Here is a 13,321-nt window from a genome sequence, read left to right as displayed (position 1 = left end):
TAGTTTTGTAACATAACTTACAATCAGGAAGCATGATGCTTCCAGCTTTGTTCTCTCTGAAGATTGCTTTGGTTATTCAGGGTGTTTTGTGGTTCCTTACACATTTTAGGATTTTTTTGCTCTGTTTCTGTGTAAAATGCCATTGGAATTTTGATAGGGATTGAATTGAATCTGTAGATTGCTTCTGGTAGTATGGACAGTTTAACAATATTAATTCTTCTAATCTATGAGCCACAGAATATCTTTCCATTTATTTGTGTCTTCTTCAGTTACTTTCATCAGTGTCTTATAGTTTTCAATGTACAGGTCTTTCACCTCCATGGTTAAATTTATTCATAGGTATTTTATTCTTTTGATGCAATTGTAAGTGGTATTGTTTTATTACTAGCATATAGAAATGCAACCAATGTTTGTATATTGATTTTGTATTCTGCAACAGTACTAAAGTTGTTTATTAGTTCTAACAGTGTTTTTTTGGTGGAGTCTTTAGGGGTTTCTATACATAATATCATGTCATCTGCAAATATTGACAATTTTACTTCTTCCTTTCCAGCTGGGTACTGCTGATTTCCTTTTTTTTTTTTTTTTGCCTAATTACTCTGACTAGGACTTCTAATACTATGTTGAATAAAAGTGGCGAGAGTGGGCATCTTTCTCTTATTCCTGATCTTAGAGGAAAAGCGCAGAGTATGACATCAGCTATGGGCTTCTCATATACGGCCTTTATTGTGTTATAACCAATTTGATTTTATTGCACAGAATTGAATCTAAATTCAACCATAAGCATTTTAATGATTATCATTAAAAGTCTTTTTAAATTGAAAACAAGACTGAGAACTCGTAATAGTGCTGGATAATTAAAAAAATACACCCTTAAGGATTAAGTTTATTCCATAATTCCAGTGATATTTTTTTAGGCTGAAGTACTGATGAATGAAGTACTCCAATGTAGAGGAATCTTGAAAATACTCTGAGTGAAATTAGTTAATCATAAGTAACCATATATTATATGAGCCCATTGATATGAAATGTCAAAAAGGACAAACCTATAGAGACAGAAAGTAGATGAGTGTTTGCTTGGGGCTGTGGGAGATGGGAGACTTGTAGGCTAGAAAAAGAAAGATTTCTTTTTTTGGAAATTGATAAAATTTCCAAATTTTTTTTTATCAAAAAAATGGATAAAATAGATTGTGGAGATGAATGCACAACTCTGTGAATATACAAAAAAACTATTGAATTGGACACTTTAAGTAGGTGAATTGTACAGTAGGTGAATTATATCTCAAAGCTGTTTTTAAAAAGGAATACAGAAACTCTAGAAAAACATTGAATCCATTGACATCTACTTTACCACACTATTCCAAATAGAAATGTAACTGAAAAATGGGAGTTAAAAAACATAAGCAGCAATATCCGTTATTTACTGCCATAATAATGCTGTGAATCAACCAGAAACCTCAGTGGCAGACACCACTTTACTGAGCTCAGGGGTCTCAAGACCACACTCTTGGCTCAGCAGGTGTTCTGGTCTCCTGCGCACCTGCCTTGGGGAGGCTGTTGTCCGCTGATGGAGAATGGCCCCATCTGAGATGACTGGACTTGTGTATCATTGCGCAGTAAACAAACCCAGGCACCTCTCACCGCGGTGGCACAGAACTAAGAGAAGAAGCAGAAAAATACAAGTCTGTTCTGATCTTCGTGTGTCACATCAGCTGGCATTGCATTGACCGAAGTAAATCTCATAACCTAACTCGGGATCAAGGGTCGAGAGAACAGATTCTGCCTCTTCAGTAAAAGGAGCTGAAAAGCCATGTGGCAAAGAGGGTGAATCCAGGAGCATGAAGAATGAGGACCATTTAGACCTCAGTCTCTGCCCAGCACAGGGTATTTGTGATGGAAGAAAACTGAGCAGAAATTAAATATTTGCCATCTGGCAGCTTCACTTTCTCACCATTTTCACTTAAAATTGTATCAGAGGGCTTCCCTGGTGGCGCAGTGGTTGAGAATCTGCCTGCCAATGCAGGGGACACGGGTTCGAGCCCTGGTCTGGGAAGATCCCACATGCTGCCCAGCAACTAGGCCCGTGAGCCACAACTACTGAGCCTGTGCGTCTGGAGCCTGTGCTCCGCAACGAGAGAGGCCACGATAGTGAGAGGCCCGCGCACCGCGATGAAGAGTGGTCCCCGCTTGCCGCAACTAGAGAAAGCCCGTGCACAGATACGAAGACCAAACATAGCAATCAATCAATCAATCAATTAAAAAAAAAACAGACTCCTCATTTCCTCCTCTTCCCCTTTAAAGAAGAAAAAAAAATTGTATCAGAAACTTTGAAATATCTTTCTGTTTCATATAGATTTAGATAATAGAAACATTTAACATTTTTGTAATTTAGCTCAAATAATGGCTGCATAATTCAACTAGATTCAAAAGCAAATAGAATCTAACTTATAATAGCAAGTTTTGATATAAATGCCACTGGATGATACTGTATGTGACATGAGCTGGATGACTTGCTTTTTTTTTTTTTTTTTTTTTAAAGTGCTTTCTCAGACAAACACCTTTTAGGGATTTTTTTTTTTAATTTTACTTATTTATTTATTTATTTATGGCTGTGTTGGGTCTTCGTTTCTGTGCGAGGGCTTTCTCCAGTTGCGGCAAGCGGGGGCCACTCTTCATCGCGGTGCGCGGGCCTCTCACTATCGTGGCCTCTCTCGTTGCGGAGCACAGGCTCCAGACGCGCAGGCTCAGCAATTGTGGCTCACGGGCCTAGTCACTCCGCGGCATGTGGGATCTTCCCAGACCAGGGCTCGAACCCGTGTCCCCTGCATTGGCAGGCAGATTCTCAACCACTGCGCCACCAGGGAAGCCCCTTGCTTTTTAATTATAGGAAATTTTAGCTTTTCCAAAGATAACTACTTTTTAAAATGCTTTTCTAGATGTTCTTGTCTTATCACAGAAATACATTCTTATATGTACATATATAATTCGCATAGAGAAGTGTTAATAACAACTCCCTACACACACACACACACACACACACACACACACTTCCATTGCTCTATTGTTATGTCATTGACATAACTGATGAAAACTAGTTTCCTTCATGTCCATACACACATTTATAGGATTAGGTTCATTTTCCTTGTATTGTAATTACAATATGATGTTATTCCTCAGCTTGAACTAGATTAAAATTTTGCATTTGTATTTTTCATTTCCATGTGGAAAATGAAATCTTATTTTTGCCTGTCAGTCTAAAACCACTTTGAATCGTAAATTGGTCTCCTATGGTAAACCTTTAAGACCTCTTTTTTTTGTTGCTGTAACCTTTTCTACATGGTGGACTTTATTAGCTACATAAATTAAATAACAAATGCCCACCTTATTGAGCTGGGTATGTTTTAACCCACAGGCACAAATCAAAAGAAAGAAATGATTATAACATTAGAGTTAAAGAACAAAAAGCTTTGGTTGATTTTCTTGTAAAGAATGGTTGAAAAGGAACCTAAAGTCGTTCCTTTATTTGAAGGCTTAAGTAATTGTACTTGCCAGGTAATAGACGAGAGGGAGGCCTCTCACTTACCACCCCCTTTTGTGTGTTTCAATTACTGGGAAGGTTAATGGTGCTGAACAGCTGAGGTATGAAGGCACCTTTCATTATCTTCCCCATCAGAAGTCCCCAGAGCCCGTTCACCTTCCCTCGTGTTTATGGGAAAAGACACAGTGTTCTCTCACAGCCCAGAGTACATGAGAACCAACTTCTCACAGCCTAGCAGATCTTTGCCAACATTTTCTGGAAAATAATTCTGCCCCTTTCAGAGCCAGCGTGCAATGTAAATTGAACTCAAATACCAACATCATTTAGAATGACTGAAATAATACCTTGATCTTGTGACTTGTATAGTCTCATTCTTCTAAATTTTAACTTTAATGATGCTTATTTATTAAGCAAGTACAGAGTATATGGGCAGAATTTTTCTTTGAATTTTTATATTGAATGAATTGAAATAATTGGGATGTTAAAGGACTAGGGAATGATAATGAACATGTATGCACTGAAGCATTTACTCTGTACTAGGTAGGTTCTCTTCTGTATCATATCATAATGCCACCAAACATTAAAATTTAAAACAATTGATAGGTGTCCCTTTAAGACCCCTCTTCTCTGAATATCGTCCTCCATGTTGACTCCATCAGGATTCACTTACCTAGAAACAATAGGTAACCTGTGACCAGGGCAGATGTTCAGGGAATGGAAAGGAAATTACGGCTCCACCAAACCTCTCTTGCACAAGTACAGATGTGTTTGTATTTAGCCTGAGACAAAAACTTTGTTCCCTTTCCTTCATTATTGTTCCTAACATGCAACAAAGGCAATTGTAGGAAAGGCAGTGTGGCCCTAAATTCCCCCTCAGCTGATCTTTAAGAACTTCAGACATTTTCCAAAGAAGATTTTGATCTAGGGAAGGACATCAAGCTCCAAATTAAGGTGGAATATGTGGGAAAAGGGTCACTGGGATAGGGTTGCCAGGTAAAATACACCATGCCCAGATAAATTTGAATTTCATATAAATATATAGTTTGGGAGACATACAATCAACAAATATAAATCTGGCAACTTAACATTGCACTGCACCGTACAGATGGCAGATGATTTTAGAAAGGAGGGTCATGGGGATATAAAAAAAGAATGTGAAACTTAGAGTTTTTTCTAGGGTAAGGGTCAACAAACTGGCATGAGGTCCAAATCTGCTTTGTTCCTGTCTAAACAATGTTTCATTGAAAACACTGCCACACCCATTCATTAAGTACAGTCCAAGGCTGCTTTCACTCTGCAGTGGCAGCGTTCAGTAGTTGCAGGCCCACAGAGCCTAAATATTTACTATCTGGCCCTTTAACCAAATAATAAAAAATAAAAAGTCCCAGTTAAACTGCTAAAATTACAATTGTCATTCTAAATACTCACTATTTCCCCTCTCTGATGAAAGGCTTCTTTCCATAGGCATGCCTGATATTATAAAGCTGAAAATATGTAGGCTTTTAAATAAGTAATATTATTCTACTCAATGGATTTAAACATAAGGCAATATTGCCACTTCAAGAAAAATAAAAAGAGCTTTGAGAATTTTTTCCATATGTCCACATTTGTGTTTCACAACTCCAGACCACCTAATGCAAACTTTCATTTCTCAGCAAAATGAAGCAGAGACTATTACAAAAGACTCAGCGATGTCAAATCCAGCCACCAGTTAGATCTTCCAATTTTCAGTACAACATTTCCTGCCAGATGTGGCTCAATGTGGCTTAAAGAAGCAATTGTTTAATTCTCATGTGGAGAACTATTGTTCTGGAAGAATGAGAGCATTATAGGATTAATCTCCAAGTAGTAAGAAGAAAAGCTAGGTTTACAAACTCTGTATGACTCTGTATGTGCCAGTGAGTAGCTGGAAGTAAGCGTTCTATTGGAAGATAGGATTTTGTTCCTCAGGAAACCAACACACTCCTGGGACCCTGGGTTGAAGCCATTTGATGGGTGGATAGCATGAGAAAGGTCTGGCAACCAAAGTCACCCCATGCTGCTGATGCAGACAGCTGGCAGAGACAAGATAAAGTTCACACAGTCACTTGAGGCTTTAAAACCTAGTCTGCAAACGAAAAGTAGAGAAGAAAATTCTATTTCTAATCTACCAGTGAAAGATGTGCATTTCATTTTCAGATTATGAAAGTATCGAAGGAGAAAGGCTGTGCTGTCATGAGTGACAGTGCTTCGGCCGCCAGGACTCCAATCAGAGGCTCAGTGATAAGTGAGAGTGAGCCCAGACTACTGCCAACGCCATGGCCAGAGACCGAAGAACACACGGGGAGGGGTTTCCTACTTGTGTATGGTAAATAACCCTGCATACAAATCCTCCAAGCCACGATCTGGGTAGTGTATTAGAGCAAAGAAGTAACAAAGAAAACAGGCAGGTTGACATTGAGCAGAGAGGACCAAATCAGTTTCAATAGACTTGAGGCTCTGTGGACCTAGGGAAGGAGAGGGTACAGAGCCCAACAGGATAGGAGACGAGGAAGGCGTTGGAGCTCTGCTCCTCACCAGAGCTCTCTAAATCTCAGTATCCACATTTTTAAAAAAATTTATTTATGTTTATTTATTTTATTTTTGGTTGCCTTGGGCTCGTGGGCTTTCTCTAGCTGCGGCAAGCGGGAGCTACCCTTTCTTGCGGTGCGCAGGCTTCTCATTGCGGTGGCTTCTCTTGTTGCAGAGCACGGGATCTAGGCGCGGGCTTCAGTAGTTGTAGCTTGCAGGCTTAGCTGCTCCGCAGCATGTGAGATCTTCCCAGACCAGGGCTCGAACCCATGTCCCCTGCATTGGCAAGCGGATTCTTAACCACTGCGCCACCAGGGAAGCCCTCAGTATCCACATTTTTAATATGAGTATAAAATCACGTGTATTTTATAAAAACACTTCCTGGAAAATGGTCACGGCTAGAAATATCATGAGACTTCAATAAATGGCTTATATTTATAATTACTAACAGAAATAAATACAAGAATCTAATAAGAATATGTTTTATAACCTAATGCATTTTGGATCACTCATTTCTAGCCCAAAGATTTAATCTATACCATCGTGGTCTCTAAGCCGTAGTTTATATTATGTTTGCCACGAGTTGCTGTGACCAAATGTTACTGTTTTTAGTCCTATAGTTCCTGTAGTTTCTTGTTGCAGTGTTACAAACTAGTGTTTCCCAAAAGTAATTTTTGTATGAATAAACAAATAAAAGTGAGAAGCACTCCTATGAAGCCCTTATTAAATATTAAAGGATAAACAGTTCTAATTTTAAAATAAAAGAATTATAATTTTAAGTGCAAATTTGACTAAATGTGCTTTTCAAAAGCTACTGTCAAATATTTTTCACAACAGTAAGTCTTAAGTTATGATAAAAAAATTCCTTGTGAAATCACACCTGACGAAATGAACCCTAATAAAGTATAATATCTCCTATCTAAACACATTCTTAAATAATTATTTCAATTTAAAATAAAGAAATTATCAAATTGGGTTGGAATTTGTCAGTTGGTTATCTCTCCATGAAGCACCGCTAAGTTTTTTAAACCTCCATCAGCGAGTGAGAACACCGCCTTGGCAGAATCTTAGCAGTTATCAGAAGCAGGAGTTGTGGGAACATATTTACAAGATTAGGGGTCTGAACTCCAATGGTTTAAGGTGGATTTTCAAGATGGGAATCTGACTGGGTTTGGGCAAAACTCATGACCTAATAGTTTTGATTTTGTGCTACAAAGGCAACTCAGTAGAGAAAAGATCGTCTGTTCAACAAATAGTCCTGGAGCAATTTGATCCTTGTGTAAACAAAAAATAAATTTTCATTCATATCTCACACTTTATACAAAAGTTAGCTCAAAATGGATTGTAGACCTAATTGTAAAACCTAAAATTATACAACTTTTACAAGAAAACATAGGAGAAAATCTTTGTGACCTTGGGTTAGGCAAATATTTCTTTGATATGACACTAAAATCACAATACATAAAAGAAAAAATCAATAAACTGGACTTCATCATGATAAAAATGTCTGCTCTTTGAAAAAAGCATTCACAGTTAAGAAAATCGAAATAGGAGCCATGGACTGGAGAAAATACTTGTAAGTAACATATTTGATAAAGAACTTGTATCTATAAAGAACATAATAAAGAACTCTTAAAACCCAATAATAAGATTTGAACAAACCAAGAAGAGATTGAATTAGTGATCAAAAATATCCCAACAAAAAAGTCCAGAACCAGATGACTTCACTGGTAAATTCTACCAAACATTCAAAGAAGAATTAATACCAATCCTTTTCAAAATTTTCCAAAAAATGAAGTGGAAACACTTTGAAACTCAGTTTAGGAGGCCAGCATTACCCTGATACCAAAACAGAAAAGGATGCCAAAAAAATAAAATCAATAAATGGCTCATATAATGACTAATAAAAATAAATACAAGAATCTAATAAGAACATGTTTTATAACCTAATCATTTTGGATCACCCATTTCTTTCCCAAAGATTTAATCCCTGATGAACAGTAAATATAGATGCAAAAATCCTCAACAAGACATTAGCAAACAAGATTCTACAGTAATTAATAGAATCACATACCTGAGCAACTGGGATTTATTCTAGGGATGCAAGGATTGTTCAATATCCACAAATCAATCAATGTGACACACTGCATTAACAAAATGAAGGATAAAAATCATATGACCATCTCAATAGACGCAGAAAAAAAGCACTTGACAAAATTCAACATTCATTTAAGAAAAACTCTCAACAAAATGGGCATAGAGGGACCATACCTCAACATAATAAAGGGCTTATATAACAAGTCCACAGCTAACATCATACACCATGGTGGAAAGCTGAAAGATTTTCCTTTGAGATCAGGATCAAGACAAGGATACCCACACTTTTATTAACCAAGGAGGTGAAAGACCTGTACACTGAAAACTATGACATTAATGAGAGAAGTTGAAGAGGAAACAAAGAAAAAGATATTTTGTGCTCATGGGTTGGGAAAATTAATATTGTTAAAATGTCCATACTACTCAAAGCAATCTACAGGTTCAGTGCAATCCTCATCAAAATTTCAATGGTATTTTTCACATACATAGAACAAAAAATTCTAAAATTTGTATGGAATCACAAAAGACCCCAAATAGCCAAACCAGTCTTGAGATAGAAGAACAAAGCTGGAGGCATCATGCTCCTTGATTTCAAATTATATTATAAAGCTATAGTAATCAAAACTATGATATATATTGGTATAAAAAAAAGATACATTGATTAATGGAACAAAATAGAGAGACCAGGAATAAACCCACATGTATATGGTAAATTAATTTGTAACAAAGGAGCCAAGAATATACAATGGGGAAAGGACAGTCTTTTTAATAAATGGTGCTGGGGAAACTGGACAACCACACGTAAAAGAATAAAACAAGACCAGTGTCTTCCGCCATACACAGAAATTAACACAAAATAGATTAAAGACTTGAATGTAAGCCCTGAAACCAGGCTTCCATAAAACTCCCAGATGAAAACATAAAAAAAATCCTTCTTCACAAGGATCTTGGCAATGATTTTTTTGGATATGACACCTAAAGCACAAGCAACAAAATAAAAAACAAACAAGTGAGTCTATATCAAATTAAAAAGCTTCTGAGCACCAAAGGAAATAATAAACAAAATGAAAAGGCAACCTATGGAATGGGAAAAAATATTCGCGAACCACACATTTCATTAGGAGTTAATATCCAAAATATGTAAGGAACTCATGCAACTGAATAGCAGAAAAGTCAAATAATCCAATTAAAAAAGGAACAAAGAATCTGAAAAGACATTTTTCCAAAGAAGGTATTCAAATGGCCAACAGGTAGCACATAAAAGATGCTCAATATCACTAATTACTGGGAAATGGGAATCAAAACCACAAGGAGATATCACTTTACACCTGTTAGTATGGCTATCACCAAAAACATAAGAGATAAGCATTGGCAAGAATGTGGAATAAAGGGAACCCCTCTGCACTCTTGGTGGGAAAGTAAATTGGTATAGCCATTGTGAAAAGCAGTATGAGTTTACTCAAAAAATTAAAACTGGAACTCCCATGGGATCCAGCAATTCCACTTCTGGGTTTTTAGACAAAGAAAATAAAAACAATAACTCGAAAAGATATATGCACCCCCATGTTCACTGCAGCATTATTTACTATAGCCAAGATATGGAAACAAAGTGTCCACTGATGAATGAACGTATAAAAAAAAGTATATATACACAATGAAATATTATTCAGTCATAAAAAAAGAAAGAAATCTTGACATTTGAGATAACATGGATGGACCTTGAGGCCATTATGTTAAGAAAAATATGTCAGATAGAGAAAGACAAATACCATATGATCTTACCTATATGTGGAATCTAAGGAAAACAGAAACAAACAAAACAATGTTATAGATTTAGAGAACAAATTAGTGGTTGCCAGAGGTGGGGGATGGTGGTATGCATGAAATAGGTAAAGGGGATCAAAAGGTACAAACTTGCAGTTATAAAATAAATAAGTCATTAGAATGTAAACTACAGCACTGAGACTATAGTTAATAATACTGTATAGCATATTTGAAAGTTGCTAAGAGTGTAAATCTTAAAAAGTTGTCAATACAAGAAAAAACAATTTTGTAACTATGTATGGTGACGGATGTTACCTAGAATTATTGCAATGATCATTTTGCAATATATACAAATTTTGAATCATTATGTGTACACCTGAGACTAATATAATGTTGTGTGTCATTATACTTTAATTTTTTTAAATAATAATACAAATTTAAAAACCCACCTTTTGAAAAAGTGGCCAAAAATTTTGAATAGACACTTTACCAAAGATATATGTAACACAATTTAGCACATAAAAAGCTATTCTATATGATAGTCATTAGGGAAATGCAAACAAAAGTCACAATGGTATTCTTCTACACACCTGTTAGATGGCTAAAATTAAAAAGATTAATGACAGCAAATGTTTTATTTATAATGCCTAACCTGGAAACAACACAAATATTTATCAGTAAGGGAAAGGATAAACAAATTGTGGTAAATCCATATAGTAGAACAGTCGATAATAAAAATAAATACATTATAAATAAGTGCAAGAATGTGGATTAATTACATGATAATTATGCAGTGGAAGAAACCAGGCAAAAAACAATATATACTGTATGACTCTATTTATATAAAATTCTCTATGCAAATTAACCTGATGTCTAATGGCATCATGTCTAATAGTCAGTTGATGGGAAGAACAAAGACGGGTGGGAGGGCAAGTTTATAAAGGAACAATAAAAATCTTTGGGGAGGGCTTCCCTGGTGGTGCAGTGGTTGAGAATCTGCTTGCCAATGCAGGGAACATGGGTTCGAGCCCTGGTCTGGGAAGATCCCACATGCCGCGGAGCAACTGGGCCCGTGAGCCACAACTACTGAGCCTGCGCGTCTGGAGCCTGTGCTCCGCAACAAGAGAGGCCACAATAATAAGAGGCCCGCGCACCGCGATGAAGAGTGGCCCCCACTTGCCGCAACTGGAGAAAGCCCTCGCCCAGAAACGAAGACCCAACACAGCCAAAAATAAATAAATTTTTTAAAAAAATGCCACCTCAAAAAATGCCACTTTGGCATAAACATGGTTTTGAGCTGAAAGCAATTGAAAATCAGCAGATGCAGGAAGAAATCTTCCCTCCCCTTTTCTCCCTAAAAGCAGGGCATGAATTTTCCCTGAGACCGGGGCCCCCTCTCCCGAACCAGGAAGAAGAGAGTGACTCTTGTCACCAAAGGTGGAGAATGGGCACTGAGGTGAGTCGACATAAACAAACCTTATGAAAATAGCGCTTATCTCCCATCAGTTTCCCCATATATTTCCTACTCACTTTCCTCCAAACCCCCTTTCCTTTCTTAAAAATGGAATATAAGCCCCCAAGTCTAACTACTTCTTTGAGTTTCACTTCCTTCCTGTTGGACTCTTTCACACAGAAAATATTAATTAAAATCATTTATGTTTTTTCTTCCATCATTCTGTCGTTTGTCAGTTTACTTTGCAGGCCCTTACGAATAAACCTAAGAGGGTAGCGGAAAGAAATTTCCTCTCAGACATTAGCAATGAAGGGGAAAAAATGTTTTAGTGGTGACATGGGAATGAACTTTGGAGTTGGTCAAATCATCACAATGGTCACTTCAGTCATCTATGCTGAGCAACCCTCCCTTGGTATTCTTGTCCTGCCTCTATTTCTCATGATATCTGGTAGCACTGCAGTGCCCAGGAATGTAATGAGCTCTCTCCAAGGTGAGGCCTATATGCAGATATTATTTTATAAACTATTTCCAGAATCTTGTTCAAGGTAAAACCATACAATTCATGTTCTAAGTTCGAAGGCAGCTCAGCTCACAGAGAAGACCTTTGAGAAAGCACAACATGCTTACGGGTCTCTGGCATGGTATCAATGTCAGCCTCTAGACTGTGTCAAAAGCAATTCTGCACTCCCTCGTATTGACCAAACATGGGTAAAATACCTCTTCTGGTGCTTCCTTCTCTCTGATGATGTAGCTACCTGGGAGCCTGTAAGAACTCACTAATACTATGCTTTCTAAGAGCAGTTTCTGCTCTCACTCAAAATTGTATAGTTTTTCTTTAATCATGTGGATAGCTTCAGGATTAGTTTTTTGGTTTTTGGTATTTTTTACAATGGGATAACTTGATAATATATCTGAGAATACCCTTCCCAGTAATTCTAGTCTCCTTGACATCAGTAAGATACGGAAGAGAAAAACCTTTGTAAAATGGTGTTAAGGAAAATTATCCAAAAGCCTGAAAAAAACTAAAGGGACGTTTGCCTGTTCTTTCTTAGTTATGCTAGGGTTTGATTATCAGGCCTGCCTGCGGATTATCTGAATCTCTAGGCATGTACCTTTGCATCTTTGTTTAACTTGTTATTTACTATTGATAAAGGTATGGTGTAATTCTGAAGGGGTTGATGTTGATTTGTACCTTGATTTCTGTCAGATAGCAATACAAATAATGTCTGTTCAGTAGGGATGCAAATGATTCCTTTCTGATGGAAAATACAATTTCCAAAATTCAGAATGTTAGCTGATTTTCCCTACAGAACATGAGCTATTTTTTATCTAAAATCAGTAATCCTATTTAAGAATTCTTCCAGCTACTATAAAAGCTTCTACCCCATTTAGTTCTTTTGAATCAGCACTACCATCATGCCAGTTCTCTTATTAATGGGTTCATTAAATCTGTGCCATATACTCATTTTACATTTGCATGAGAGTCATGAGTTTAATTTATGAAAATGATACTTTGACAAGGAGCAGTTGTGAGTAGCACAATGTGCACCAGTCAACAAACCATGGGCACACAAAGTAAGGGCTACCTGCATGGACATACACACCAAAAAAACTGGTCACTTTCAAACAGTATCTCTGCTATCTTTTCCCTGCTTTTATTTGGGTTCATAAGAGCTCAGATTTCCCAATATCTAGTAGATATGTTAAGTTTCTCTGTTAAAAATATGTAGGCTTATATTTGTTTTAAGCTCATGTATTATTTTTAATCAAAATTTTGGACTCTGCCCTTTTCCATAGGATAGTTAGTGCCTAGTGATTTGAGGGTGGGTCTGATAACAGGCTCCTATCCAAAGCTGAGATTTATTCTGGAAAGTTTAAGCCTGCAGCTCCATACTGTAGGTGTCCTTACACCTACAACA

The 13,321-nt window shown here is 37.0% G+C and overlaps 1 protein-coding gene across 6 annotated transcripts in view; it reads right to left on the bottom strand.

Annotated features, from left to right (window-relative positions):
- The window catches only part of LOC309664383 (low-density lipoprotein receptor-related protein 12-like), a 194,800-nt gene that overhangs the window by 133,904 nt on the left and 47,575 nt on the right, over positions 1 to 13,321 (bottom strand). For 2 of the 6 annotated variants that reach the window (XM_082469653.1, XM_082469644.1), the window contains exons 1-2: positions 8,163 to 9,345; positions 1,541 to 1,656 (exon numbers count right to left, since the gene is read on the bottom strand). The gene's annotated coding sequence lies outside the window, so the exon portion shown is untranslated. Of the gene's footprint in view, positions 1 to 1,540; positions 1,657 to 8,162; positions 9,346 to 13,321 lie in introns of those variants that run through there. The other 4 variants (XM_082469652.1, XM_082469648.1, XM_082469654.1 and 1 more) reach the window with 3 other exon arrangements.

The sequence above is a fragment of the Balaenoptera physalus genome (assembly GCF_965194825.1).
Source record: "Balaenoptera physalus genome assembly, chromosome: 7".
NCBI classification, from domain to species: Eukaryota; Metazoa; Chordata; class Mammalia; order Artiodactyla; family Balaenopteridae; genus Balaenoptera; species Balaenoptera physalus.
This window is presented reverse-complemented; position numbering and strand designations above follow the sequence as displayed.